This window comes from Sciurus vulgaris (genome assembly GCF_902686455.1).
Source record: "Sciurus vulgaris genome assembly, chromosome: 12".
NCBI classification, from domain to species: Eukaryota; Metazoa; Chordata; class Mammalia; order Rodentia; family Sciuridae; genus Sciurus; species Sciurus vulgaris.
In genome coordinates this window covers 13,307,244-13,334,651 of record NC_136473.1, presented here as the reverse complement: position 1 = coordinate 13,334,651, position 27,408 = coordinate 13,307,244, and the positions used below count along the sequence as shown (strand labels likewise).

At 46.3% G+C, this 27,408-nt stretch overlaps 1 protein-coding gene across 4 annotated transcripts in view; it reads right to left on the bottom strand.

Moving 5' to 3' along the window:
• PFKFB3 (6-phosphofructo-2-kinase/fructose-2,6-biphosphatase 3) overlaps window positions 1-27,408 on the bottom strand; it is a 76,741-nt gene that overhangs the window by 41,306 nt on the left and 8,027 nt on the right. Inside the window, exon 1 of one of the 4 annotated variants that reach the window (XM_079107553.1) lies at window positions 18,982-19,410. The exons of 1 other annotated variant lie outside the window; for it this stretch is intronic. The gene's annotated coding sequence lies outside the window, so the exon portion shown is untranslated. Of the gene's footprint in view, window positions 1-18,976; window positions 19,411-27,408 lie in introns of those variants that run through there. 2 more of the 4 variants (XM_079107554.1, XM_079107555.1) reach the window with 2 other exon arrangements.

Here is a 27,408-nt window from a genome sequence, read left to right as displayed (position 1 = left end):
CTCAACCCCCTGAGGTTCTCTTCTCACCCTTGTTAAAACATGCTTTCAGACAAGGGTCTAATGCCCACTCCTGTTAAATGATCAGTGACTGACCAACAACTTGGAGGTACAACCCAGGAGTACGGCTGAGCTTCCTGCACTGTTTCCACCCTCCCCAAGCAATGAGGGAATTCAAAGGGGAAGAAGCATGGACAGAGCTGGAAGGCCTGTGGGCAGACAGCCATGTGTCTCGAGATCTCACCAGGAAGCCCTCTGGCTGTACTCTGGTCACCTGGGTACTTCTTCCAAAAGAATCCTCCTGGAAAACAAGGTCTTGGCCCTCGGGCTATTTCAATCAGGGTCTTGTGTCTGGCTTTGGATAAACTGAGCTTCCGGCTGATGTGCTGAAAGCCTTGCAGGAGAGCCAGGTGTGATGGCCATGCCTGTAATCCCAACAACGATGGAGGCCGAGAGAGGAGGATCGCAAATTCAAGGCCAGCCTCAGCAACTTAGTGAAGCCCTAAGCAACCTAGTGAGACCCTACCTCAAAAAAATAAAAAATAAAAAATTAGAAGGACTTGGGGTGTAGTTCAGTAATAGAGTGTCCCTGGGTTCAATTCCAAGTACCTCCCAAAAAAAGTTCCCAGGGGGAGAAAAAGTGAATATATGCAAAGCCAACATGACTGAGATCAAGGATTTCCAACACCAGCCAGAGGCACATAAGAATGACCTGGGGAGCCCAGTATGGTGGCAGACACCTGTATTCCCAGCTACCTGGGAGGCGGAGGCAGAATGGCAAGTTTGAGGCCAGGCTGGGCAACTTAGTGAAATTCTGTTTAAAAAGGACTGGGGATGTAGCTCCATGGTGGAGCACTTGCCTAGCATGCTCCAGACTCTGGTTCCCCCCGCCCCAATACTGGGGCAGGGCTGGAGGGCATCTGGGGAATTTCTAGAACTACCATATGTAAAGTCCATCGTGGCCAATTAAGTCCGCATCCCTGGGATGGGGCTCAGGCTTGGCGATCTTGAAAACAAGTTTCTCGAGTGAATGGAACGTCTAGCCTGTGGAGACTGGTGTAGTATTCACCTCCCTAGCCACAGCGCCAGCTGTTCCCCGAGCTTCAGGCTGGGAGATGGTACCTGGCTGCAAGGATTTTATCCTTTGTTGCGGAAACAAGAGCCAGAAGTGCGGGAAGCCATGAGTCAAGGAGACTGCAGTGAGCCTGGAGGGGTTCTGCAGACGGGCGAGCAGAGTCTAGAGTAAGCAAACCCCCTGAAGCTGGTGTCCGGGCTGAGTCTGGGCAGCCGACTTTTCCCCATGAAGCCATTTAAGCAACTTTGAAAGGCGGTTTTGTTTGGTAGCTTTTAGAGAATTAAAAACTGGGCTGACCTTCTGAAAGAAGACTGGGTACATTCTGAAGATCCTCAACTTCCAGGGAGTTTCCAGAGGAAGTTCCCTGCTGCTAGACCCACTGGAGTTCCCAGGAGGAAAAGCAGGTGAGGCCGGGAAAGACTGTATCTCCTAGGATGGGGCTAGGTGAGTGTGCACTGTGCTCTGGAGCCCCAGCACCTGCCAGGCTTGCCACAGGGTGACTCTGGGGACCCGCAGAAGTTCGACTGCCCCTGCTATGAAGCAAGGGGGCCCCTGGGGAGTCGGAAAGACGCAACAGTGCCTGGCAGAGGCTCTGCCCTCTGCCCTCTGCCCTGGCCCCAGACCCCAGACTGGATGGCAAACTTCACCCACATTTGGACGTCGTCCAGCTGAGTTGGTGAGGCCAGGATGGTCCTGCTTCCCCTTCTGCTGGCTCCCCCTGCCTTACAACCAAGGGACTCTCAGTCAGGCATGGCAGAAGCCTGGCGGAGGCACGGCTGGGGTGCCAGGCAGGGGGATTCTGCGTCGCACAGCCAAGGCCCGTCTGCAGCCCACCAGGTCAGTGCTTGCTACTCTGCCCGTTGTTCTGCACTTTGGAGCTCAACAGAGAGGGAAGGCATGGAGACCTGGCCCATGAGAACCTGCAGAGGCTCCTGCTTCCCCCCAACCAGGACGGCCCCAGGGCACAGCTGCTGGCACTGCCCTGCCCCTCCTGGATGATCTGTTCCCGCCCACAGACTAGTCTTGCTCCTCTCCTTCTTCCCTCTCAGGCTCACCCCTCCCACACCTGCCACTACCCAGGCCAGAAAAGTCAGGGCAGAAAAGTCAGGGGAGGAGTCAAAGGAAAACCTACAGGAGGGAGGAAGTCAGCCCGAGGCAAGGTGTGAGGACGGAACCAGGAACTGTGGTTCTGCTGCTGTTTTATTGTGGAGAAATATACATAAAACTTACCATTTTAATCACCTTTAAACATGCAGTTCAGCAGCATCCGGTACATTCAAATCGTCAGGCAACCATCACCGCCATCTACCTCCAGAACTTTCTCATATTCCTGGTCGAAACTGCATCCTCATTAAACAGTAAACTCTCCAGCCCCCTCTCCTTCCAGCCCCTGGTAACCACTGATTCTCATTACTACTTTCTGCCTCTAGGAATTTGACCACTGTTCACCTAAGTGAGGTCATGAGATATTTGTATTGTTGTGACTGGCATACTTCACTCAGCATGACGTTGTTAAGGCTAACCCGTGTTGTAGCATATGTCAGAATTTTCCTCTTTATAAAGGCTGTATAATATTCCATCATGTATACAGATCACCTTTGTTTATCCCTTCATCCTTTGATGGACTCTTTTTTTTTTTTTTTTTTTTTCTGGTACTGTGGAGTGAACCCAGGGATGTTCCTCCACTGAGATATATCCCCAGCCCTTTTTATTTTTTGAGTCTGGATCTTGCTAAGATGCCCAGGCTGGCCTTAAACTTATAATCCTCCTGCCTCACGCTCCCAAGTAGCTGGGATTACAGGTGAGCCACTATTCCTCGACTTTGATGGACTCTTTTGAGTTTATCCCATCTCTTTGCTACTGTGAACAGAGCCACTATGAACAGGGCTGTGCAAATGTTTATTCTGGTCCCTATTTTCACTTCCAAAGGCTTGTCTTTTAAGGAAGGTCAGCACTGGCCTCTGTGTTACATGATCAGGGCATGTCTTGGTTTCAAGAACATATTCCACACTTTTGATGCTTAGCAGAGAACTGATAGACAGAGTAGAACATCTTTGGACTCACTAAAAGCAGGGCAGTTGTAACACAAAATCAAGAACTGGGCACCGTGGCGCATGCCTGTAATCCCAGCAGCTTGGGAGGCTGAGGTAGGAGGATTATAAGTTCAAAGCCAGCCTCAACAACTTCGCAAGGCCCTAAGTAACTTAGTGAGACCCTCCCTCTAAATAAAATATAAAAAAGGGCTGGAGATGTGTTTCAGGGGTTGAGTGCCCCCTGGGTTCAATCCCCAGTACCCAAAACAAAACAAAACAAAACAAAACAAACAAAAAAAAATGAAAACCACAAAATCACATACATGGTGTAATCAAATATATTAAAAATAAAGCAGGGGCTGGAGCTGGAGCTCAGGGACAACGCGTTTGCCTGGCACATGTGAGGCCCTGGGTTCCATCCTCAGCACCACATAAAAATAGGTAAATAAAAAATAAAGGTATAAAAAAATAAAGCAGAAGAAAAGTGTAATGTTGGCAATGTCTACTTCAGTTATAGAATTGTGGATGATTTCTTTCTTTCTTTGCATTTCCTGTCTTTTCTACAATGAGCCTTGTATTATTGTTATCACACAAAAAATTATTACTTTTTCTCCCTTTGATCTGATTGCTTTAGGCCTGTCTATGGCCCAGAGCTTGGGCCGCCACATCCATCCACCCTTCCAGACTCACAGGCATTCTCAAAAGTTGAATAATTAGAATCACTGAATATGAAGAGACCAAGCATTTGTCCTCCTCCTCCTCCTCCTTTGCAGAGCTGGAGACTGAAGGCAAACACTCTCCCACTGAGCTCTACGCCCAGAGCAGAATCCAGGTTGCCATATGCCTGGTTGTCACTCAGGTGGCTCAGTGGTCATCTCACCACTTACCAAATGAGACACACAGTGGGATTAAGGGCTGCACCCTGTAGCCAGCACCTTTGGCTGTGGTGGGCCTGAATGAGGGTTTCTTCTGCTTCTCCCTCTCCCTCTCCCTCTCCCTCTCTCTCTCCTACTCTGGGTGCTTCCTGCTCAGACCACAGCAGGCCTTCGCATCCTGCTCACATGGCCTGAGCTCCTCAGTTCCCCTTTGGAAAGCAAAGCAGGAGACAGTGGGAGATGGGCAGTAGGGGGATTCTTTCTCTCCACCCCCACTTGTCTGCCACCGTCCTGGGCCTTCACACAGGTCCTCTGATGGTCCCCAAGGATGACAACATTCCCCCAGTGGAAGAACAATTCTCTGACCATTCCCTGGGCGTTCGAAGTCCATGACCAGAGTGATGTATTTTTCTGCCTCCTGCCCAGTCCTTCTCCTGTAGACACAAGTCTTTCAGCACAGAAGGAAACAAACCGCTAATTGAAACCGATCAGAAAGGTCTAAGCAAAGAATAAAGAACTTGGACAAAGAGCTCAAAAGCAGCACAGCATGTATGATTTCAGGCTCTTGCCAGCTCCCCTTCCATTAGTCTCTACTCCCCAAATAAGAACCAGACTGCCTGGGTTCAAATCCAGCTTTCCCACTTACTAGCTGTGGGACTTGGACCAACAGCCTAACCTCATTTTCCCAGCTGGTATAACAAGGGAGACAATAGATCTTAAGAAGTGTTTGCTGTTTGTATTCATTGCTGATAAATTAATAATAGCTGCCTTTTATTGAATGTACCAGGCATTGTGTTGGGTACTTTAAATAATTGTTTCTAATCTTAAGAACTATCTAACCAGGTAGACGTTATTGATATTCTGGAGATAAGAAAACAATCTGAGAGAGATGAAAATACACTATTCAAGGACACCCAAGGGGCAGAAAGGCAAAGAGGTCATAGCTGGTAGGGAGAAGCCTGGGACTGAGGCCATTTCCAAAGGCAGTTAGTTTCAAAGGTAGTGACCAGTGCCCTCTGTCCCTGGCCCATCAACCCACTTTCCAGAAGCAGAAGAGCAGGAGCACCCACTGGGCAGAGGAAGTGGGCAGAGGCCAGACACAGAGAGGGGCCCCCAGAGGGCCCTTCTGCCCTCAATCTTCCCCCAGTCCCAACTGGCAAAATGCAGGTTGCAATTGCCCTAACAGCAAGTCCATCTGCTCATCCCACAGAGATCAAGGTCAAGGCAGAGATGCCCATCCCTAAGCCCCAGGACAAAATAATGCCCAGCTGCTCTCTGTCCAGAGCTCTCTGGATACTGGTATGTCAGGTCCTGAAGGCAGGAAAGCGACGCTGGGGACAGGCTCTGGCCACACAGCTCTTGCAGCAGCCTGGGATGCTCTCCCCAACTTCAACTCCTGATCCCCCCAAGTGGGTCTTCTGGCTTCCAGCCTCTTGAGTCACCTCTCAGCCCGGCCTCCTGGCCTCGCCATTTAGGACTGACCCTCACCCGACACTTGAATCCCTTCTCACAGTATGTCCCTTCTCCCAAGCACCTGTCGCCATGTAACATCCTATGTGTTTGGCTTGTCATCTTGTTTATGTTCGTGTCTCCCCGTGAAGACGAGATGTTTCTGTCTCTTTCTGTCACTGGCAGATCCTCAATATCTAGAACCCAGCCCGGCACATGAGTGCACAATAAGTATTTGTTGAGTGAAGGAAGGAGAGAAGGCAGGCAGGCCGGCATGGGCCTGTGGGATCACAGAGGTCCAAAGCAACTGGGACTGAGGAACACAGGGGGTTCTGAACAAAGGCTCTTTCCTGAAGTCTGGGCGTCACTGGATTTTAGATTCCCTATTAGCAAGGTCGATAGCAAACCAAACCTTGCAACCTGGGGGATTTGAGCTGAATGCCTTGGCCCCTCCCACATCCGGGGTCTTCGGGCAGCATCCACACCCCCTACCCCCGCTACTTTTCCTCCCCCATAAACCCACCCACATATGTCCATCCACGTGTCACCCTCAGTCTACCCTCCTCTGTGCACACGGCTCTCCGCCACGTGCTCCATTTCCCAGTACTTTCCATGCTCCTTCCCTGCAAAACAAGCCCTACTTTATTGAGCTCCGTTTTATCAACCACTAGGGAAAAAAACAAGATAAAAGGAATGCATACTAAGACGTGAATGGTGGCATTTCAGCCACCAGGGACCGTCTGCCTTTTCGTTCTGAGAAACACCAGAGGTAAGCCAAGCCCTGCCTGTGACAGGCTCCAGCAGAGCCAGGGAACGAGGCCCCAGGAAAGTGTTAGAGAATAATTAGGAGCTGAAAGAGGACACCAGGCTATCAGGAGATCCCAGGATCCCAGAGTTGACCAGGCCCTGGGAGGTGGCCTCCTAGGACAAGAAGTTCACCTTCAGCAGTGGCAAAAGCCTGGAGTCATGGTGCTCCTGCCCACTCGCCAGAGCCCAGGCTAGCTCCTCTCCTGAATTCAGAGTTCCACCAGATCTGCTTTTTTATTCTTACTTATTTATTGTATTGGTTTTTTGCAGTACTAGGAATTGAACCCAGGGGAGCACTACCACTGGGCTACACCTGCAACCCATTTTTTAATTCTATTTTGAGATGGGGTCCTGCTAATTTGCTGAGGCTGTCAGGAACTTGCAATCCTCCCGTCTCAGCCTCCTGAGAAGCTGGGATTACAGGCTGTGCCACTTCACCAGCTTAGATCCATTTATTATAGCCAGATTTCAGGCAAGGTTTTGTGTGAAGAGGTGGCACAGTAGCTGCAATATGACAGTTCAAGCCGTCAGTCTCCCAGAAGTGGGACTTGTTTGAGTCACTTACAAGTAAGTTAGGAGTAAAACCCAGGTTTCCTGTCACCCAATTTTTCCCTAGCACTGGGGATTGAATCCACAGCCGTGCACATGATAGACAAGGCTCTACCTCTGAGCTCTGCCCCCAGCTCCTAGTTCATCTTTTAAAATAAACATTAATGGAGTACTGTGTACATATGAAATGCACAGCCTGATAATTTCCAGTGAAATCATCACCCCACTTCAGAACCAGGTCAGCACCAGAGGCCCCGGGGCCTCTCCAATCACCACCTGCAAGGAAACCAGGGTCTTGACAATGTGGAATCTTTGGTATTTTTTTTTTTCTTTTCACAATACCGTTGTTTGTTTATTTTTATGTGGTGCTGAGGACGAAACCCAGTGCTTCAAACGGGCTAGGCAAGTGCTGTACCACTGATCCACCACCCCAGCCCACTTTGGTAGGTTTTTGAACTTCTATCCATGGAACCACACATTATGTGATCTGGTGGCTTCCCTCACCCAGCAATCTGCCCACAGCATTCTTCCTCAGCTTTGATTTGTTCTTCTGCATCGTTCTATGGAATTCCATTGCACGAACACACCATAGATGTTACTTGCTTTGATGGAACACACTGCCTTATTTCCCCGGTGTGGGTCTATACACATAGGAATGAGACAGGTTCCTGGAGATGATCAAGGGCTCTGGAGCCAGTGCTTGGATTCACGTTCTAGCTCTGGCCCTGACAAGCTACAGTTCTGGGCCAGTTCACTCCCGCCCATGCTTCAGCTGTGCCATCTATAAAATGGGGGTGATGTTAAATAGCATCATGATTTCATGAGCTTGAATCTTGAGTTCCTGCAGGCAAATACTCAGAGACTTGCTTGTACTAAGTACTAAGCACTTTGAAGGATACAGGAAATGGCAGTCCCTGGGAAGGGGATAAGCATTGATCCTTTCCCAGTGACAGTACAATAGACCCTGGAGGGAAAGAGATAGGCACTGAATAGTGAACTCTGGACCCTCCATCCTTGCACAGTAAAAATGAGTCTCAAATTTTTGCAACCTCTTTCCTGAATGTCCAAACTGACATTCTGTTAAAGTCCCCACTGACTAAGTCATCTGTCAGTACAACCTATATATAAGCACAGGTTCCTCCTGTAACTGGGGGCCATTTTCTACCAGAAAGTGAGCCCCTCCAATGCCTGACTCTGCTTCTGAATAAAATGCACTGCTGATCCATGAAGTCCACTCCCATCCCAGCTATTTGTGCTTTCATTATGGTGCTGAAACCATTTCAGTAATTTTTGCTTAAACACTTGAGTGGGGATTCTTACTGCACTAGGTGCTGCACCGGAAAAGAGGGAAAGATGGAACAAGACAGATGAAAGCTCCCAATTTTCTGAGAATCACATTTAAGAGCAACCCCATATTTCTCCCTTCTACAGACATTTTCCTTGTGCACAGGAATTAAAAAGAAGGTAAAACTGGTGTTTGAGTAGATAAGCTGGGAATTTTTTTTTTTTTTTTTTGCCGTACTGGGGATCGAACCCAGGGCCCTGTGCTTGTGAGGCAAGCATGGGGATAATTTAATCTCAAGTGAAAACAGAAGCTATTCACAAGGTTCATGCTTCCCACACTTACCAGGACCATCCCTAAGCACCACCAGCAGAACCCAGTGGAAGAGGAACTCTGAGCCCACAAATCCCTCTAGGCCCCAGAGTGAACCAAAACATGAGCACATGGTGCTTCTGAACACCTTGTTTTCTCTCAGTGGAAATGAAGAGGAAGGACTTAATTCCAGGTTATCCAGGTCTCATGCAGGCTTTGGCTCTTGCCCAAGTCACCCAGGTACCTGTGGTCCAGTCAGTAGGCCCGGCTCCACACAAGTAGACGAGCCCAGCAAGCGAGCCTCAGGTCTTGGTTTCCTTGGCTGGCAGCCCTAGGCGGCCAACTGGCCCGGGAGGTCAGCCCAGGCTATGGAATCCCTCACCCTGCAGAACTTGAGCTGGAGGCCGCATGTCCCCTGCCTGCTGGAGTGATGCAGTCAGGCAGGTGTGCAGGGCATTGTGAGACAGATGAGAATTCAACTTGTTTATTATTCACTGAAGATGACTTTTCTAGGAACTCTTACCCTGGAATAAGAAACTAAGTTACACGGCTAGGTAGGGAAAAGATCAGGGAAGTCTTCTGGTAAACAGGTCTGGGTCAGTGAAATGTTGTGACTAGCAGGTCTGAGTTAGGAAACCAGAATGAATCACAGAGGTCCAACAACCTTACCGTACAGATGAGGAAACTAAGGCTCAAGAGGATGGTCCCAACAGCCTGGGCTTTGGAGTAAGGCCTGACATTACGTGGTAACATCTGCTGCCTCGCCTTACAGTAATTAGACCCTCTCATTCCTGTTTCTGATTTGTCACCAAATCCTATCTCACATAACATCTTCTTTTAGTTCCTTTTCTTTTGTACTGGGGATTGAACCCAGGGGTGCTTTACTACTGAGCTACATCCCCACTTCTTTTTATTTATTTTTATATTACTTATTTCATTTAATATTATTTCGGTATTGAGGGATGAACCCAGGGGTGCTTTACCACGAAGTCACATCCCTAGCTCTTTTCATTTTTTATTTTGAGACAGTGTCTTGCTAAGATGTTAAGGGTCTTGCTAAGTTGCTGAAGCTGACCTCAAACTTGCCATCCTCCTGCCTCAGCCTCCTGAGTTTCTGAGATTATAGTGTGCACCACCATGCCCAACCATAATGTTTCCTTTATCAGTTATCAATGTTCTTTCCATCCCTGCAGATTTTAACTCAATAAGTCTGACTTAGACCCTAGGTCATCACTTCCCACCTCCTCCTCTACTGCCTCTCCTTTCCAATGCATTGTGCACACCACAGTCTAATCTTCTTGAAATAATTCTTTATTCTTCCCCTGCCCAGAAACTCTCCCTGACTCCCTTGTGCCTCCAAGACCAATCTCAGCCTCCTCAGTCTTCACTGAGGATCCCTACGATGGGATCTCAGCAACCTCCTGCACTTGATCCACTTCTTCCCCACAAACGCCTTCTGCAGCCCATCTTGGCATTTCTACGGAGCACTCCTCCAGAAATCCCCTTTGCCTTTGTCTACTCCCTACTCATCCTCCACGATGAATCCCTACCTCCCTTGCTGACCCCATAAGCTCGTACTTCCTGTACCACAAAGATGTTAGCTTGGGAGTGTATACAGGGTGTGTGTGTGTGTGTGTGTGTATGCACATTCCCATCCACACTCTAAGCCTCTTCAGAGCTTGACTCCTCTCGGCATCCAACACAGCTGCTGGCCCACCTCCCCTACTGCAAGTGGTGCTCAAGACACAGTGACAGACAAGATCTCCCACATGTCAATGCAGCAGATGGCCTCTTCACAAGCTCCCTCCAGGGTGCAGGTCTCTGCTCAGCACTGGGAGCCGCAGGACTTCAGGAGCAAGGACAGTGATGGGGCCGTTTGTTATGGAGTATGTAAGGGCCAAGGAGGATGCTCCAACTCTACCTGTGCAGTCCGGGAAAGCTACCTGGAGGACACCAGTGCAAGGCAGCACGTTGTGAAGACAGGATTGAGAGAAGTACCCACAGCCAAGGCTGAGGCAGGAGGATTGCAAATCTGAGGCCAGCCTTAGAAACTTGGCAAGCCCCTAAGCAACTTAGAAAGACCCTGTCTCGAAATAAAAAAATAAAAAGGGCTGGGAATGTAGCTCAGTGGCAAAGGTTCAAGTCCCAGTACCAAAAAAAAAAAAAAAAAAAAAAAAAACACCTGCCAGGGGCCCTGTCAACAACAGCATAGCTGCAGTAGTTGATGGCTACTGGGTAGAAATGACTGGTAATGATGCTGAACCTGAACCTGAGGGTAGACACGGCAGCTTATTATACAATGGCCTGTGCTATGGTTTGGATATGAGGTGTCTCCCAAAAGCTCCTGTGTTGATGCAGGAATACTCAGAGGTGAAATGACTGCATCATAAGTACCAAAACCTAATCATTCCATCTGAGCTTGAATGGACTCACTAGGTGGTAACTGTAGGCATGAATGCAGGAGGTGGGTCACTGGGATGTGCCACAAAAGGTTCACCTTCCCTGCAGCCCCTTCCCCCCTCTCTCTGCTTCCTGGACATCATGAGCTGAGCAGCTTTCTTCCACCATACTTTTCCGCCATGATGTTCTGCCTCACCTCAGGTCCCAAGCAATAATGGAACTGGTTGACCATGAACTGAACCTTTCAAACTGTGAGCCAAAATAAACTTTTCCTCCTCCAAGTTGTTCTTGTTGGGCATTTTGGTCACAGCCACAAAAAGCTGAGTAATGCAGCCTGCTTTCAGGGAGACAGGACATATACGTTCCAGCATCTCAGTCACAAGTAGAAGATCTAGTTCTGTTCTTCTTCCTGGACAAGGTGTCTGGCCTTGGGCGAACTTGTCAATTGTTCCAGTCCTCACCACCTTAGGCTTTTAAGATGTTTTTACTCTGTCTCCCCATTGACCACAAGAGAGAATTTTAAAGAACCTGCACATGCCCTTAATATCTTAAGTAGTGACTCATCACCATGTTATAGTACCTTAGGTCACTAGAACCCAGCATCTTTGGCTCCAGTTTAGAATGTTGGAAATTGGCCTCTCACAGCCTGACCATGAAGGAGTTGGTTCCTGTTGACCACTAGGTCTTGTTAGGGATCAATCTGAGAAACTTGTGGTGAAACGGCAAGGTCTGCCTAGTGACAGGACACACCAACAGGACATGCAGCTCTTTGGTAGAACATCTTCCATACCAATGATGCAGACACAGAAGAGCATATTTACCTTGCCCACACCCAGGACGTGTCAAACCAGGCCTGGCCAGTACACTCTAGGCTCGGGGCGAAGGGTAGAAATCCTGCTCTCAAGAGATTTTCCTGTTCCTCTGCCCAGGCTACCACTGGCACACCTCTGTAAAGCCCACATAGATGGCGAACCTCTCATATAAGTAAACCCTTTGCAAATTGACAAGTTCATCATCCCAAGATGTCATTATGAGGTCAGGGGGCTTTTTAGGGTAGAAAAGGATTAGAGAGGAAAAGACAGAGGCCTTGTGACAGGATGGAAGGTACAGGGCAGAAAGAGTGGTTCCCATGGCTGACTCTCCTCACACCAGCCCCTTCCTCAAGAAGTGGAATGGGCATGGTGGTGCATGTTTATAATCCCAGCGGTTTGGGAGGCTGAGACAGGAAGATCGCAAGTTCAAAGCCAGTCTCAGCAACTTAGCAAGGCCCTGAGCAACTCAGCAAGATCCTGTCTCAAAATAAAAAATGTAAAAAGGACTGGGAATGTGGCTCAGTGGTTGAGCAGCTGGATTCAATCCATGGTGGCAAAAAAGTATTTTTAAAAGCACAGTGTGGTGAGCAGCACCCCAAACTTGAAGACTCCCCTCTGCAAGTCCCACATACAGTAGGTCATCAGGTCAGTGCCTGCCACTCAGGAAACCATTAGAGAGCAGGCCACACCCAAACCCATACTTACATGGATCAGAACAGATTGAAAACATAGCTCCCTCTAAGAGCTCCCCCTCACCTTTCTCCCAAGAGGAATAAGGAAGGACAGAGGCTTTCGGTTCTTGTGTGCTTGACGAGAGTTAATAATTGCATTAAAAATAAATAAACCAGCCAGCTGTGGTGGCACATGCCTTCAATTCCAGCCACTCTGGAGCCTGAAGCAGGAAGATCACAAGTTTGAGGCCAGTCTCAGAAATTTAGCAAGGCCCTAATCAACTTAGGGAAAGCCTCAAGCAACTTAGTGAGAAGCTTTCTCAAAATAAAAAGGACTGGGGTTGATGTTCAGTGGTAAAGCACCGCTTAGGTTCAAAAAAAACCTAAGCACTGCTTAGGTTCAGTATCCAAAAAAAAAAAAAAAAAAAAAATCAAACAAAATGAAGAATATTCACTGAGCTAAAGAAGAGGGATATTTCATGGCAAAAGGCTCAATACATCAAGAAGGCAGACAGTTAACAAGCCTAAGTAATTAGACTTCTTTATTCCGATTATCATTTCTTTTTTGGTTTAATTGAGATGTTCCTTATGTTTGCATACTGATCCTCCTGCTGGTGACACCCTCCCCTATCTTTACCTGGTTATTCACCTGACAGGATTCAGCTTGGACACTCCCTCTGGAATAGGGGTTCACCTCATGCATTGACTACATCCCTTAAAACTTACATTTTTTTTCTTTTCCCCAACCTTCTTCTCCCTGACCTTCTCCTCTCTGATGTTCTTTTCCCTAACCTTTTCCCTGAGCTTCTCCTTCCTGATCTCTCCTTCCTAATCTCATTTTCTCTGAATCACCTCTTTAAAAACCCCCTGTTCCTGCTAATTGGCAGAATCACAGCCTTTGGGACATGAGTCCCCTGTGTTTCTCCCTTGCTAGCAAAGCAATAAACCTTATTTTTCCTTTTATGCAAAATCATGTCCTTATTGGCACTGGGGACAAGGACTAAGCTTTTGGCAACACCTCCAACTAACCTTCTCAGACCCGTTTCTTTGAGAAATGGAACCCCCCGAAGACGCCTTTAGCGTAGTGACCTTACCTATCACTGCACTCAACAGTCTAACACAACGTTACTGATCTGTCTCTCTCCACAGACATGAGTCCTTATAGCCACGGACTATGTCACAGTCATCTCTGAATTCTTGAATAGTACTGAACAAATTGTACTTACTTAATGAGAATTTAAATCTCAAAACTCAAATCTAATAATCTGACTCTGAAACAGAGGCAGTTTTTATTAAAAGAGAAGTAACGGTGAGAAAAAAAATAAGAATAATTTGTACCTGCTCTGCCTTGTGATCATAAATAAGTCACTACACCATTCGGTGCCTCAGTTCATTTAGAGAGTGGTAAAAGAATACAGCCTGGTGGAGTTGCAATTCTAAGTCACAGTATTTAAGTGTGCTTTTCCACTATTAGCTCCCACAGGAAGCAGTTGTGACAGACCACTAAGTCTGAGGCAAGAAGGTAAGTAAAGCATCTGGCCAGCAAGGATGGTGGAAGAGGAACCTCACTGTGGTTCCAGACTTCGGCTACCTGCTCCCCTGAACCGGATGGTGCCCACCCTCTCACCAGCACCTTCTCCTCCCCTGAAGCGGGCTGAAGAAGCCATCTGGACCAAGAAGCAAATCAACATCAGGAAGCACATGACACATTCCTGATGGGAACAGATCCTGGCAAATCCTCTTAACGATTCCACCAAGGGAGCCAGGGACCAGGCAGTGAGCAGGGACTTCCTCGGTCTCTACAACAGCACTGGGTGTTCCAGGAGACGTCACAGGATCTGTCCTTGACACCGGTGGTTTTGGGGTTTCCCTCAATGACTAAGACTCTAAATGGAGTTCTGTAGCAAAAATGGGAAAAGCACTAATTCATGCTTTCTGAGTCAGCCTTCCAACTGCAGAACTCTGGGCTCCAGCCCAGACCTATGGCACAAGGATTTGCATTTGAACACATTCTCCAGAGGCTTCCCAGGCACTCGCTTGAGAGGGCTTGTGCTCTCCCCATTCTCTCATTACTGCTTTGAGCAGAGGTATCCAGATTTTTCAGATCACAAACTACAACCTCAAATAAGATATTTATTTGTAAATTACATACATGCTGCTGTACTGATACTTTATGTGTACAATAAAACCTACCATAAATAAATAGAAATAAAAGGGACAAATTTAAAATGAACATGTAAGTTGTAATATTTTTTTCCTGCGCAGGAAGGACCTGAGGCATGTCCTGCCTTCCCAGCTGCTGGATTAAGAGGAAAGTCCTCCGTGCAGATTCTGGTCCTGGATTGGTAATCTCTTCTGGCTTTTCTGAAGCACTTTTGGCTAGGCTATCCTCCTCTGATCCATCCACCCAGCAGGAAGTGGTCTTCCTGCTCCACCCCTACCCCCTTAAACAATCTCAGAAGTCACTCAAGATAAGGTGACTACCTCAACTACAGGTTTTAAAATTGTTTCTAGGAACACCATCTAATGTTTGGGATTAAGTTTCTATTTTTGGAGCCCCAGGCACACTCCCCTTTTCAGACCCACTCCCACCTCAAAATAACCCCAAACAGAAGCCCAAAAAATCCAATGCAAAAAAGATGCCCAGATTGTTACTAACTTAAGGTAACTATAAATAGGGAATAAGAAAAGTCTTCCTAGAAGGCAAGCCATACTATCAATATTTCAATCTTCTCAGGATCCAAGAACACAAAACGAAAAGAAGCTGGGAAAAGCTCAAGGAAATGCACATCCAAGAAATGAAAACTTGGGAGTTAGATGGGAGCCAGTCTCCTCTGGTCTCTGAGCCTCATGGCCAATTTTGTTCACATGGCTCAGTAACTGGAATTTTGCCCTAGCCCATAAATATTTAGAGATGCCAAATGTTTAGATTTTTTTTTTTTTTTTTTTAAGATTCCATGTATTTGTAAGCCCCTCTGTAGACACCAGCAGCCTCCTCCTCCCTGTTCCCAATGGCAAGCTCATCTGCCTCCTATCTAAGGATCTGAGTGGTCTGGGGAACACACACTGACAGTCCAAGAGCAAAATCAAATATCCCAAGGAAACTAGGTCTCTTCTATACTCATCAATGACACCCGTCTCCTACATCATGGCCCAGTTGTAGGCTGCCTCTATCCCTCTGTTCATTAAAACTAAGATCCTGTCCTGCTTGTAGCCAGGAAGACCACATTACTCTTCTCCAGGCCCAAGAGAAAGAATGGAGATAATGCTCCCCCTCCACCCCCATCCCCAGGAAGGTCAGTGTGCAAGAAGTTCAAGAATGGAGATCCTGTTAATAAACTTCTGGGAAGACAAGAGAAGAGGCACTGAACTAAAGACCACTTTGGGAGGGTGCTGGAAGTTTTTAGACACTAAGTCACACCATGGAGCTGGCCTGCTTCCCCCTTCCCCATCCAGGGAGGCTAAATGAAAGCATGGTACATACCTAGGGGCAGGGGTAGCGGCTGTGCTCACCATTCTTTCTTTGTATTTCCTGGCCATTAAATTCACATAAAAGTAGGTGGGGGCAGAAACTGCAGAATTGTCACTGCTTGACTGTGAGCTCCTTTAAGACTGGAAATAACCATTGATAAAGTACTAAGCACGTGCAAGGCCACACTGAAGCACCTGGTGCTTAGTAGTTCATTTAATCCTCACAACCCTGTGAGACTGACTGATTAGGGAGTGCATGAACCCAGGCAGCTGAGTCCAGGGCCCATGCTCAACATTCCACCATTCTGCCCCTCTTACATGCACTCCTGGCTTCCACCGCAGAGCCCGGGATTCAGTCCTACTGAACGAATACCCACCCCCCTTATAAATGTATGAGGCAGCACACCTCGAGATGGCTCATGAATACAAAACGGTCAGCATGACCAGGAACCTACCTCAGTGAGTGGGAGCAGAGAAGACTCCACAGCTGACCCATTACTATCCACAGGCCCCTACCATCTCCATGGCTGCCCCTACCTGAGCTGCCCTTTTGTACAAAAATGAGTTGAAGAGTGGGTCGGGCAAGGAAAACAACACAATGTGACTAAAGCTAGGTCCTTACACCTCTAAACTGTTGATGCCCTAAAGCCCTTTAATAAATATAATCTCGGATTAACAACCTTAGAGATCATTCAAAATGCAACTGAGCAACCATCTACTATTCAAGGACCATGCAAATGAAGGATATGGGGACTTGACAGCAGAAAAAGAAGAAAACTCTTGGGACTTTCCAAGGGGAAAAAAAGACCAGCAGAAACAAACACCATTTCAACTTCTCTACCATATGGCTTGGGGCTGGGTGTGGCTGCCTCAGTGTATCTCAACTTCCTTAAAAGCCTGAGAGCAGAGGAGAGGAAAGAGACCAAAGGGGTTAAGGATAATAGAGGAGGCCTAGGGAAGGAAAGAGGATCTGCAGAGCTATCTTGTGGAGCTCTCAAAGTACTGCTCAGTATAGAGAGGTGACCAGACACCAAGGCTGCCTCGAGCACAGCCTAGGGGAAAAGGAATTAGCTGTTATTTCCTTGATTAGAAACTGTAACCACGTCTGCCAGGAACAAGAAAAAAAACAGGTATTTCCTCTTCATACACATACTTTAACTCCCATCTTCCAATGGATGTTAAAATGGCTTATATTTGACAATTTAATTAACATAGTATGGATCAAAAAGGACTTTTAGGCAGGTATGGTAGCACAGGCCTGTAATCCCAGTGGCTTGGGAGGCTGAAGCAGGAGGATCATGAGTTCAAAGCCAGCCTCAGCAATAGCGAGGCACTAAGCAACTCAATGAGACCCTGTCTCCAAATAAAATACAAAATAGGGCTGGGGATGTGGCTTAGTGGTTGAGTGCTCCTGAGTTCAATCCCTCATACCACCCCCCAAAACAAAACTTCTAAAAAGTGCTCCTCTTCAGAAAGTATGAAGCTATTAGCTAGGCACAGTGGTGCATGCATGTAATCCTGTAATCCTCCCAGCTACTTGGGAGGCTGAGGTAAGAGGATAGCAAATTTGCAGCCAGCCTCAGCAACAGAGTCAGATCATGTATCCAAAAAGAGGGGTGGAGGGCTAGAGGTGTGGCTCAGTGGTAGAGTACCTCCAGATTCAATCCCCATTACCATATGTCAAAAAAAAAAAGGTATGAAGCTCTTAATTCATAAAGCAAATTAAATTCAAAGCCTTAGAGAGGGCTACCTCCATTATGCATCCATACAGGCGTAAGTCTTAAATATCCCACCCTTGGGGACCACAAAGCTGAATCAAATCAGAGTGGGCATTTCCTCCTGTATTCACAGGATGCTATATCTGGTGTTACCTGAATGGCTACACTGTACTCAGGTCAAAGTTACTCACTCCAGTCCTCAGAGGGGTCTGTCTCACTTCTAGTTTGATAAAGGGAGATGGGGTGGAGAAGAGAAAGTAGTGTCAGCCAGAGTGAGGGTTGAGGGGTAAGCTAGGAGGAAATGAGAAAGATGGAACGCAATGGGATACTACGCTCACACTTGTAAACTCAAAGTCAGGATTACTCTTTTAGTAACTGCGAGGGCACTTGTAAGGTCAAGACACCCACCAATTAAGGTCTGACTTTATAGTGAGACTAGAGGCCTCTTCCATCCAAGTAACCCACACTGGCATCTTCCTCTGGCCCTGGACAATCTCTCTCTTTACCTGAGGTAACCATCATACAGATTAACAAGGCAGACAAACCCTCCAGTACGGTGTGATTCATCAATGCAGAAACCATTCTGCAATCTCATTATTCACAAAGTAATCTCTTCTATTTAAATAGATGCATGAGATGAAAAGGCAAGGGCTTTAGAGTCTGGCAGATGAAAATTGAATCTTAGCTCCACCATTCTCTCACTAATAAATGTAAACATCTACCTGAACCTGGCTCCAGGATCTAACTTCCTAAGTGTTTATTCCTACCCGGTCTTTATAACTGACCTCAAATTCACCTCCTGTTAAAAACAAACACAAAAAAACTGTTTTGTCCGGAGGGAGAATAAGATCAGTCTAACCTCTTATTTACATTCTCTCCAATAGGAGCAGACATAGGTCACATATCCCTCAGTCCTACCTTGTCTGGGTTAAACATCCCCACTTCTTGCAACCATAACTCAAGTGACATTTCCTGACCCCTTCTCAGTTTAGTAACTCTACCCAAATTAACTTCAGGCCCTCTCCAAGAAGAATCAAGTGGGGCCACAAACCCAATTCTTGAAGGGGTTCTGGACCCCAAGCCAGAGACTAGGAACAGTCTCCAGGGTCTCAGAACTTGCACCCATGACACAGCTGCTTCGTCACCTTGGGACCACCGTGGCCCCCTATCCTCGGAAGGCGTCTTCCCCAGCGGTTTCAGTGCGTTATTTACACGGATGTCATGCACAACATCGTGTCCATGAGCCGCGGGTTTAGCACCACCCTTCTGCCAAGCAGTTGTATTACTCTCAAATCGAATATGAAAACACTCCGCGCTCTTACGCAACCTCCCTGGTCCAAGACTCCCTGGTTCAACAAAAACAAAAACTCCCTGTAACTGTTTTCCTCTTGTGCGGCTGGCACGCCCATCCCGGCCCCACCCAACTCAGACACTCAGCACCTGCCCGACCCATTTCAACCCCAGTGTTTACAAAGCACAGTCGCTCCCAGGGGTTCTCAGAAAACACCCCCCGCCAGGAAAACACCTGACCGCAGGAGGCGGGCGCCGAGGATCGGCAGCTGGCGCGCCGGGTCCGCGCCGGGTCCACGAGGTGCTCACGGCGCAGACAGGCAGCGCGGGGCACGCCGGGCGGGGCGCGGCGGCACGTGAACACGGCGTGCGGCGCGGCTGGGGCGGGGCGGGGCGCGCGCTGACTGGCTCGTGCGCCGCGCGCCGCAGCCAATCCGCGCGGGCCACCCTCCGTAGGCCACGCCCCTTCCTGCAGCAGCTGCCGCGAGTCCTCCGCTGACCTCGGAAGGGATGCTCTGCCCGGTGAGGCCCAGCTGCCTTCAGCGCCGGAGAAGGCGGTGGGGTGCGCCTCAGGGTCCTCAGAGCAGGGGGTCCCTGAACAGGCGGTGCCCTGGCCTCCCGCGGGAACCCCCCCGCGCGTTCCCCATCTCTCCGTCCTTTGTTATCTACTTCATCTCCCTCCCCTCAACGCCCGGCTCCCAGCAGGTATAGGTAGGCTAGAAGGGTTGACATTCGAAGTCTACGTAGACTTTATCTTTTTTATTTTGCCTTGAAGTATCCTTCTTATTATCAAAGTTATGTACGCTTTTTATGCAGTAATTGAGCGAGCATAAAATATTGCTGGTGGTACTTGCTTCCAAACTCTCCTGTCTGCATATTTTATAAACTCCCAGGGAGGGTTCACTGAAGGTGTGACCTCCCTCTATGCAAAGCCATCGCTCTTTGGGGTGGGGGTCAGCTATTATCCTGAGAAATGTTAGTGAATACAGCCAGCAGCAAAGGACAACCAAGATGAGGACAACATTCCTAGGGAAAACAAAAAAAGTAAATGGAAAACGCAGCTCTGGAATGGGGAAAGGAGAGAACTATGTGCTGCTGAACTGGAACAAGAGATCAGTATGAATTTATGGTGTTTTTTGTTGTTGTTGTTGTTTTTTTTTTTTTTTTTCTTACTCCTGCTTTGGCCATCCAAGTCCTAATACTTATATTATAGATAAGTAATTGAGGCCCAGAGAAGTGACCTAGTTTGTCCAAGACAGCTGATATGTAAATGGAAGAACCTTGCTGATCCTCATCCTGTGGGAGTGTGCAAGAGTAGGTTATTTTCTTTATCTTAGGCAAATATTTCAATTAAAAAGATATTAACCAAGCATTCACAGTATGTCTAGAGTTTAGACCCAGCTTCACAAGGAATAGAAGAAAAAAATGAGAGTTCCGTGCACAATAACCCAGGAGTCGAATGGTATTCTCAGTCTGTAGGCAAGGGGGATACTGAACAAGCACACAGTGTATACAACCTGTGAAATGAAGGAAGGTGCAAAGTGATGACAGCTGTATCAGATTGACCTCAGGACAGGAAGCAGAAGCTATAGTAGGTATTTTAGGCAGCAAGGTATTTGATTCAGGGAACTAGATGATAAGAAAATCATTAAAATGGCTGGAGAATTAAATCAGGAGGTCTTAACTGGACTCTTGGCCTCCAAGTCAATCATCATAGTTTAGAAATGCTGCAGCTTACTATTAGCATAACAGCTCTACCCCACTGGCCTAACCACAGGGACTTCTTATGTCTACTGGGGCTTGTTCACCCTTTTCTGTAGGACAATGGCCTCCACCTCCCTTCTGCCTTTCAAATATCATCCAAATACATCTAACTGGAAGAAATTAATTTATGTCCACAATTTTAGCTGCAAGAATTTCTGAGAAATGGAGTTTCATGTCTTCATCATTATCTGTTCTCTCTCCCTCAAATGTTGCTTTTCCTTCCTCTCTGTGCATGATGAACTCCTCATCTCTCAGGTTTATCCTTAAATGTCACCTCCTTAGAGAGGTCCTCTTCATCAAAATTAAGGACCCAGACTCTTAGTATCTGTGCTGGTTATTTGTAAAGTTGTTAGATTTAGCAAATAGAAATAAAGGATGCCCATTTAAATGTGCATTTTAGATAAATAATGAATAATTATTTAGTATAAATAAGTCCCATTCAATATTTTGGGATACTTTACACTTAAAAATTCATTGTTCAGGAAATTGAAATATAAGTGGGAATCCTGTATTTTCTCTGACAACCCTAGATATGTGAATTGATTTCATTCTCCTTCTATTTGGAGATGTTAGAAAGTAAAAAACTCCATTTCTCAGAAATTCTTGAATTTATGGTTTTTAAAAACATGTTTTCTACCTTTGCAAAGATACCCCAGAAGCAAGAAAGTCCAGATCCTGACTTCTAACTATCATTTTCCACTAAAAGCAAGCAGATCCTTTGAGGAGTGGCTGATCTCAAGGCTGAGATTGGGAAGTCAAGCCTGCAACATCTGATTGTGCCAGGAATTAACTCAAAGCCAGGCATGATGGGCATGCCTTGTAATCCTAGAAACTCTGGAGGCTGAGGCAGGAGGACCACAAGTTCTAGGTCAGCTCTGGTAACTTAGTAAGACCCTTTCTCAAAAACTGAAAAGGGCTGGAGATATAGCTCAGTCATAGAGTGTCCCTGTGTTCAATCCCAAATATGGCAAAATAAATAAATAAATAGATAGAACAGATAAATAAACAGGAGCTCAAAAAACAGATGAGAATGTGCCAAAAGGACTCAAAGCCAGCTTGAAGGAGCTCTCAGGCAAATTTGGAACAATTTGAGCATCAAAAGGAATAATGTCTCAAGTTGTAACACATGGAATAATAATTTTTAAAATCTCTGAGTCCATGCTGATAATATAGCTACTATTACTAATAAAGAAATTAAAATGTCAAAATGTTGATGGAGAGGAGAGCTCTTCTTTATGATGCCAGCTAATGGCATTAAAATGTTTTTCATCTGCTTAAAGGCATGTCTCCTGGATTGGGTGGCTTTCCCTTTTTTAAAAAGCCAGGGGCAGTGGCACACACCTGTAATCCCATCTATTCAGAAAGCTGAGACAAGAGGAGTGATCACAAGTTTGAGGCAGCTTGGGCAATTCAGCAAGACCCTGTCTCACGATTAAAAAAAAAAAAAAAAAAAACTTTTAAAGGGCTAGGGATGTAGCTCAGTGGCAGAGTGCCTCTGGGTTCAATCTCCAGTGCCACAAAAAATAATAAAAGGCCATGGCAGTGCACACCTGTAATCCCAACTCTTGAGAGGGTGAGGCAGGAGGATGGCATGTTTGAGGCTAGCCTCCAGAACTTAGTGAGACCCTATCAAAATAAAATAAAAAAGGGCTGAGGGTATAGTTGAATGGTAGAGCACCCCTGAGTTAAATTCCTAGTACCACAAAATAAATAAATATAAATATACACATACATCCCCTTGTGTTAACATATCAAGAATTGTTTAGCCTCCTGTCAAAGTGTGTTTTATTAGAGTACCGCCATGAATATCACATCTAACATCTATTTCTCTCAGTAACACACCTACACCTACAAATGGTATTGCTGATTTTAGGGTATGTGAATTTCAGCTTTACAAGATAAATACCAAACTATCTCCAGAGTATTCAATTTCCACTCCTACTAACAATGTATAAGGGACCTTTTTAATCTGTATTTTCTCCAACATGTGAAATTATCTAACCTTGTCATTTCTGCCAGCCAAATAGGGGCCAAATGTGTCTCAATCTTCATTTTCCTGATCACTAAAGAGGTTATATTTCTTTATTATTTACTAAACTCAAATGTTATGACATTCAGGTTTTTGATTTTTCACTGCCTGGTTTTCAAAGGTCTTACCAGTCACTCATCAGTTATAAAAACAAAGTACACAGCCTCGTAGAGAAAAAGAACTGTCTCCTTTCTAAGTAGAGTTGGGTCTTCTATAACATGGATTAGGACTTACTGTTATGCATGTGCTACTTATTGTTATTCATTCCAGAATGGATTTTTTAAAGTTTATACAGTTAAGATGTCAATTTCCTGTAAAGCAGTAGTGACAATATGACCTTTTCACTTCATTCAAATGCTTTCAGTGAAAAAGCTTTTATATATAATCCAGGATTTAAACAAAACATGATTTCAGCTTGAAATAGATTCCCTTTGTCATTGTCCATTTATATCTAGGCCACAGGAAATGATGTGACAACAGCAGATATGATTTCTGAGAAAGCACATGCTAACTGACTCCTCTTTATTATAAAGGGATGACTTTCGAGTTTTAGATTTTTCACAAAGAAACCAGATTGAGATTCCTTCGCCATTATTCTGAAGCAATAAGTTGATGATAAAATTCTTGTTTTGATTTTCTAATAAATCCCATCTAGCAAAATTGGCTAGGAAAATAATCTTCCATCATTTCAGGCTGGTGGCCCAGAGCCATAAAATTAACTTGGATTCTTTCTTTTTGTTCTTCAGTCATGAATGAGGTTTTTAACTGTTTCTCTAAGACAGGGCATCTAGCTGTCACCAAGACTGGGCACAAAGATAAGCTGGAGGTCAGAGTGATCAACTGCCCTGGTTTGCCTGGGAAAAGGAGGTCTCTAGAACTTATGACTGTTGGTGCTAAAATAAGGTAAGTCCCAGCAAACCAGAATAAACTGGTCACTCGGTTTGGAGGATTAATCAGCTGGAGGCTGGGCTGAATTGACTCAGGAAGCCTTCCTGAGGTGGGTTTTACCTTTTCCCTCACAACGGAGCCCTTCACAGTTTGTGGAAATGGAGGGAAGGACAGAAATTTAATTGTCAATACACAGAAACAAGGGAATCTGGGAAACCTAGTAAATACTTTCCTCCCACATTGGAAGATATCGTGCTCGGTGCCTATAAGTAAACCACACAAAAACTTCTCTAGGTTCTTACAGGTAGCAGTGAGCATCAGCCCTGAATTTGAAAATCAATTTCTTTTCTCTCCTTTTTTCACCACTTGATGGCACCACTGTCACTGCTGGGACCCAGCCTAAGGGCCACTATCTACTTAAAATCAAATCTGTCTGCTGATCGGCCCACAGCATGATGGATCTTTCTGGAAGGCTGTTTGTTGAGTCCAGCACTTTTGAACTATGCAGTGACCCTGAACTGGTGCTTAGGGAGGTCACAGTGACCTCATACAGGCTCTTCAAGGCGTCCACCAAAGATGGATGGAAGAGGTGCCTGCTGCCCTTGTAACCAAGCGGTCTGCTCAGCTCTGCAGCATACCACCTCAGCTCTTTTGTGCAGCTGTTTAGGAAGAAACTGGTGCTCTCAGCATCTCTAAGACTCATGTAGAAGGCAGTGTGGGAGTCATCCGTGATTGATTCACTCTCTCTCACCCACATCTAATCCATTGACAGATCTTGTCATCACTGCTCACCTGATGCCTAGAGACTCCTACTGCCCACCCTGCTTCACTGCCATTGCCCTACAATCTATGCTCAGGAGAATAACCATGAATGAAATGTGTTTTATACCATCAAGTTAATTCATGTCGTATCTCCACTACAACTCTCCAAGGGCTTTGCACTCCTCTCTGAGTCAGAAGCCAAGTCCTTACCATGGCAGATGAGGACCTGCATGACCTGCCCACTACCTCCCTGAGCCCACATCCACCCGGCTACCATACACTGCTACTGCCGTATAGATTCCTCCAGAGCTCAGTCTGCCTGCTCCAGCCATCGGCCTTTGCCTCACACCTCCCTGCCTGGAACACTCCACTCCCTCCTTCAGTCTCTGCCCACGTGCCACCTGGCAATGATCATCATATTCACAACAGCAGCCCTCGCACCCCATGCTCCTCCTCCCTCTCCCACTTCTTTGCTGCTCTTTCTTTCCCAGCACTTAGACCCACTGGACACACTGCATTCACTTGCTTGTCTTTATTGTTGGTCGTCCAGGAGTTTTATCTGTTTTATTCACTTCTATATCCTCAACACTTACACCCAGATCTGAATTACTAGACGTTAGTAGGTATGTTAGTCAACTTTCTGTTGCTGTGAATACCTGGAATAATCAACTTGTAAAGAGAAGAAGTTAGCCAGGCATGGTGATGCATACCTATAATCCCAGTAACTTGGAAGGTTAAGGCTCTTGCCACCCTGGGCAACTTAGCAAGACCCTGTCTCAGAATAAAGGGCTGGGGACATAGCTCATTGGTAAAGCATTTGCCTAGCATGCATGAGGCCCTGGGATTAATTTCCAGCACTGAAAAAAAAAAAAAAAAAAAAGGGCTCAGGGTGTGACTCAGTGATAGCGACCCTATAGGTTCAATCCTCTGTAACACCCAAAAAAAAAAAGGATAAAGTTTATTTTGACTGACAGTTTCAGAGGTTTCAGTCCATGGTCAGTTGAGCAGGAAAGAAGTCAAGTGGTTTCTTGCTTTTTCTACCAAACTTTCTCAGCTACTTGATCTATAACTTTCCCTTTCTTAATGTGTTCACAACATTCTTTTTGTTAATATCCTAAGGAAATCTATCTTGCAGGCAGTTGGTTATTGTGGTACTTACTCCCCCTTTACCCAGATCCACAGCTCCCTCCCGTGGCAGCCTTGCTCAGAAAGCTCCCAGGAGAGTCAGATGCCTCCACAGCAGTGCTGACCAGCAAAGCTCCCTGGCAGGCTTCTGTCTCCTTGGACCTTCCAGAACTTGCTGCAAACTTAAGTAGGTGCAGGGGAGCCTGAGGAGGGAGGTTATAGCTCCCAGCCTCTGCAGAAATGAGCACACATACAGAAAAGTAGCTTCAGGATGGTGGGTTATATATAGTCCATTAGTAGCCTTGAAGGCAATTTACTGGAACAGAAGCAGCCTCTATTTCTATGAAATAGAAAAGACTAAAAAATACCAGAGTGTACTACATAGTCTTAAGTATTATTTCATGAAACATTTTTGTCCAAGCATAAGCCAAAGCTATTAATCAGAATTTCTGGGGCATTCAGCTTCCTTAAAAGCTTTCCAGTTGATTCTAATGTACAGACAGAACAAGAGCCTCAGGAGTCTGACACCCATGGATCTAAGCCAGAATCTGGCAGTGACAGTCACAGGGCCAGGCTTTCCCTAGAGTCTGTCTGCATCCAGCAGATCTTTCTTGTGTCCAGGCTGCCAGACCTTCTCTTTTGCTCTTCCTGTTTCAAAGTCCATACTTCCTTTGAGGCACCTCCCCAACTTCCTGTTTACCACCCACTGACTGATTAGACTTTCTCTACCCCTTTAACTGGACAAGCCTCTAGCATGACTTTCGTCAGGGAGAGAGCTTCCAGGATTCCAACATCAGGGTCAGCATCCTAAGCAGACTGTCAAAGCACCAAACCAACATCCAGGGAAAGAGCAGAATTCATCAAAAGCACCAGCAGAGACAGTAATCAGGTACACGCCTGTACTCTCAGCCTGTACAGAGGCGAGTTCAAGGCCAGCCTGGGCAACTTAGACCTTTTTTCGAAATAAAAAGGTCTGGGGATGTAGCTCAGCAGTAGAGCACACCTAGGTCCAATTCCCAGTACTGCAAATAAAAAGGAAAAAGTACCAGCAGCACCTCAGTCTGCCTGCATGTGAGGGGAGAGAGCCAAAGTAAGGGTCCCAGTGCCTCTGGAAATCACTTATTGTCCAGCTGTTCAAGGACAGGGCTGGAGGGGCTCTCATTTCTAACAAAGTGTTGGTTAAAACACAGACCAGGGGAGTATCTGAAGAGCAGTCACATCAGAATGCCTTTGGGGAAACATCTGGACAGGCTACAGGACGACCACCTTCTACTCTTCACACTTCCCTTGGCTGCCTCCACCAGGGCTTGAACTGGAGCTGGCCAACTTGCTCATATCCTGCACACAAGACAGTCAGGAGCCATACACAAGGTTTGGGGGAAAATAGAAAGGGGGATAGTCAACAGACTGAGGCTGAACCTCCTTTACCCTCCTCAGTGTTGTCCCCCTCTGCTGTCCTGATCACCCAGCAGGAAATCTTGGGATTATTCCTTTGCAGATCATAAAACGATGAGCGATTTTTCTGTTATCATTTTCTGCATTTTCCAATTTGCTTACAATTAAGCATGTAAAGAAAACACTAAGGCTTCCAACTTTCAAAATTAATTAAATCTCTTCTTCCAGCCATCTATAAAAGTGCATAGTCATCCCTTCTCAAAGGAAGGCTAGAGGGACCTGCTTCCGGATGACTTTAGACTCTGTGAAGCCTATCAAAGGATGCTTTGTTGCTTGGCACAGTGGTCAGGGTTGTAATCCCAGCAGTTTGGGAGGCTGAGGCCAGAGGATTACAAATTCAAAGTTCTAAGCCAGCCTAGGCAACTAGATTCTGTCTTTAAAAAGCCTGGGGATGTAGCTCAATGGTACAGTGCCCCTAGGTTCAATCCCCAGTACTAAAGGAAAAAAAAGATGCTTTGCAGTGAGGCCATCTGAAGAACCACAGACTTATGCTTGGGATGGCCTGACAAGAAAGACAGAGAGACATGGACAAATGTGCTTTGCATCCACAGAACGCAGGTCACAGCAAGGATACTGTTATGGTTTAGATATGAGGTGTCCCACAAAAGCTCCTGTGTGAGGAGACAATGTGAGAATTTTCAGAG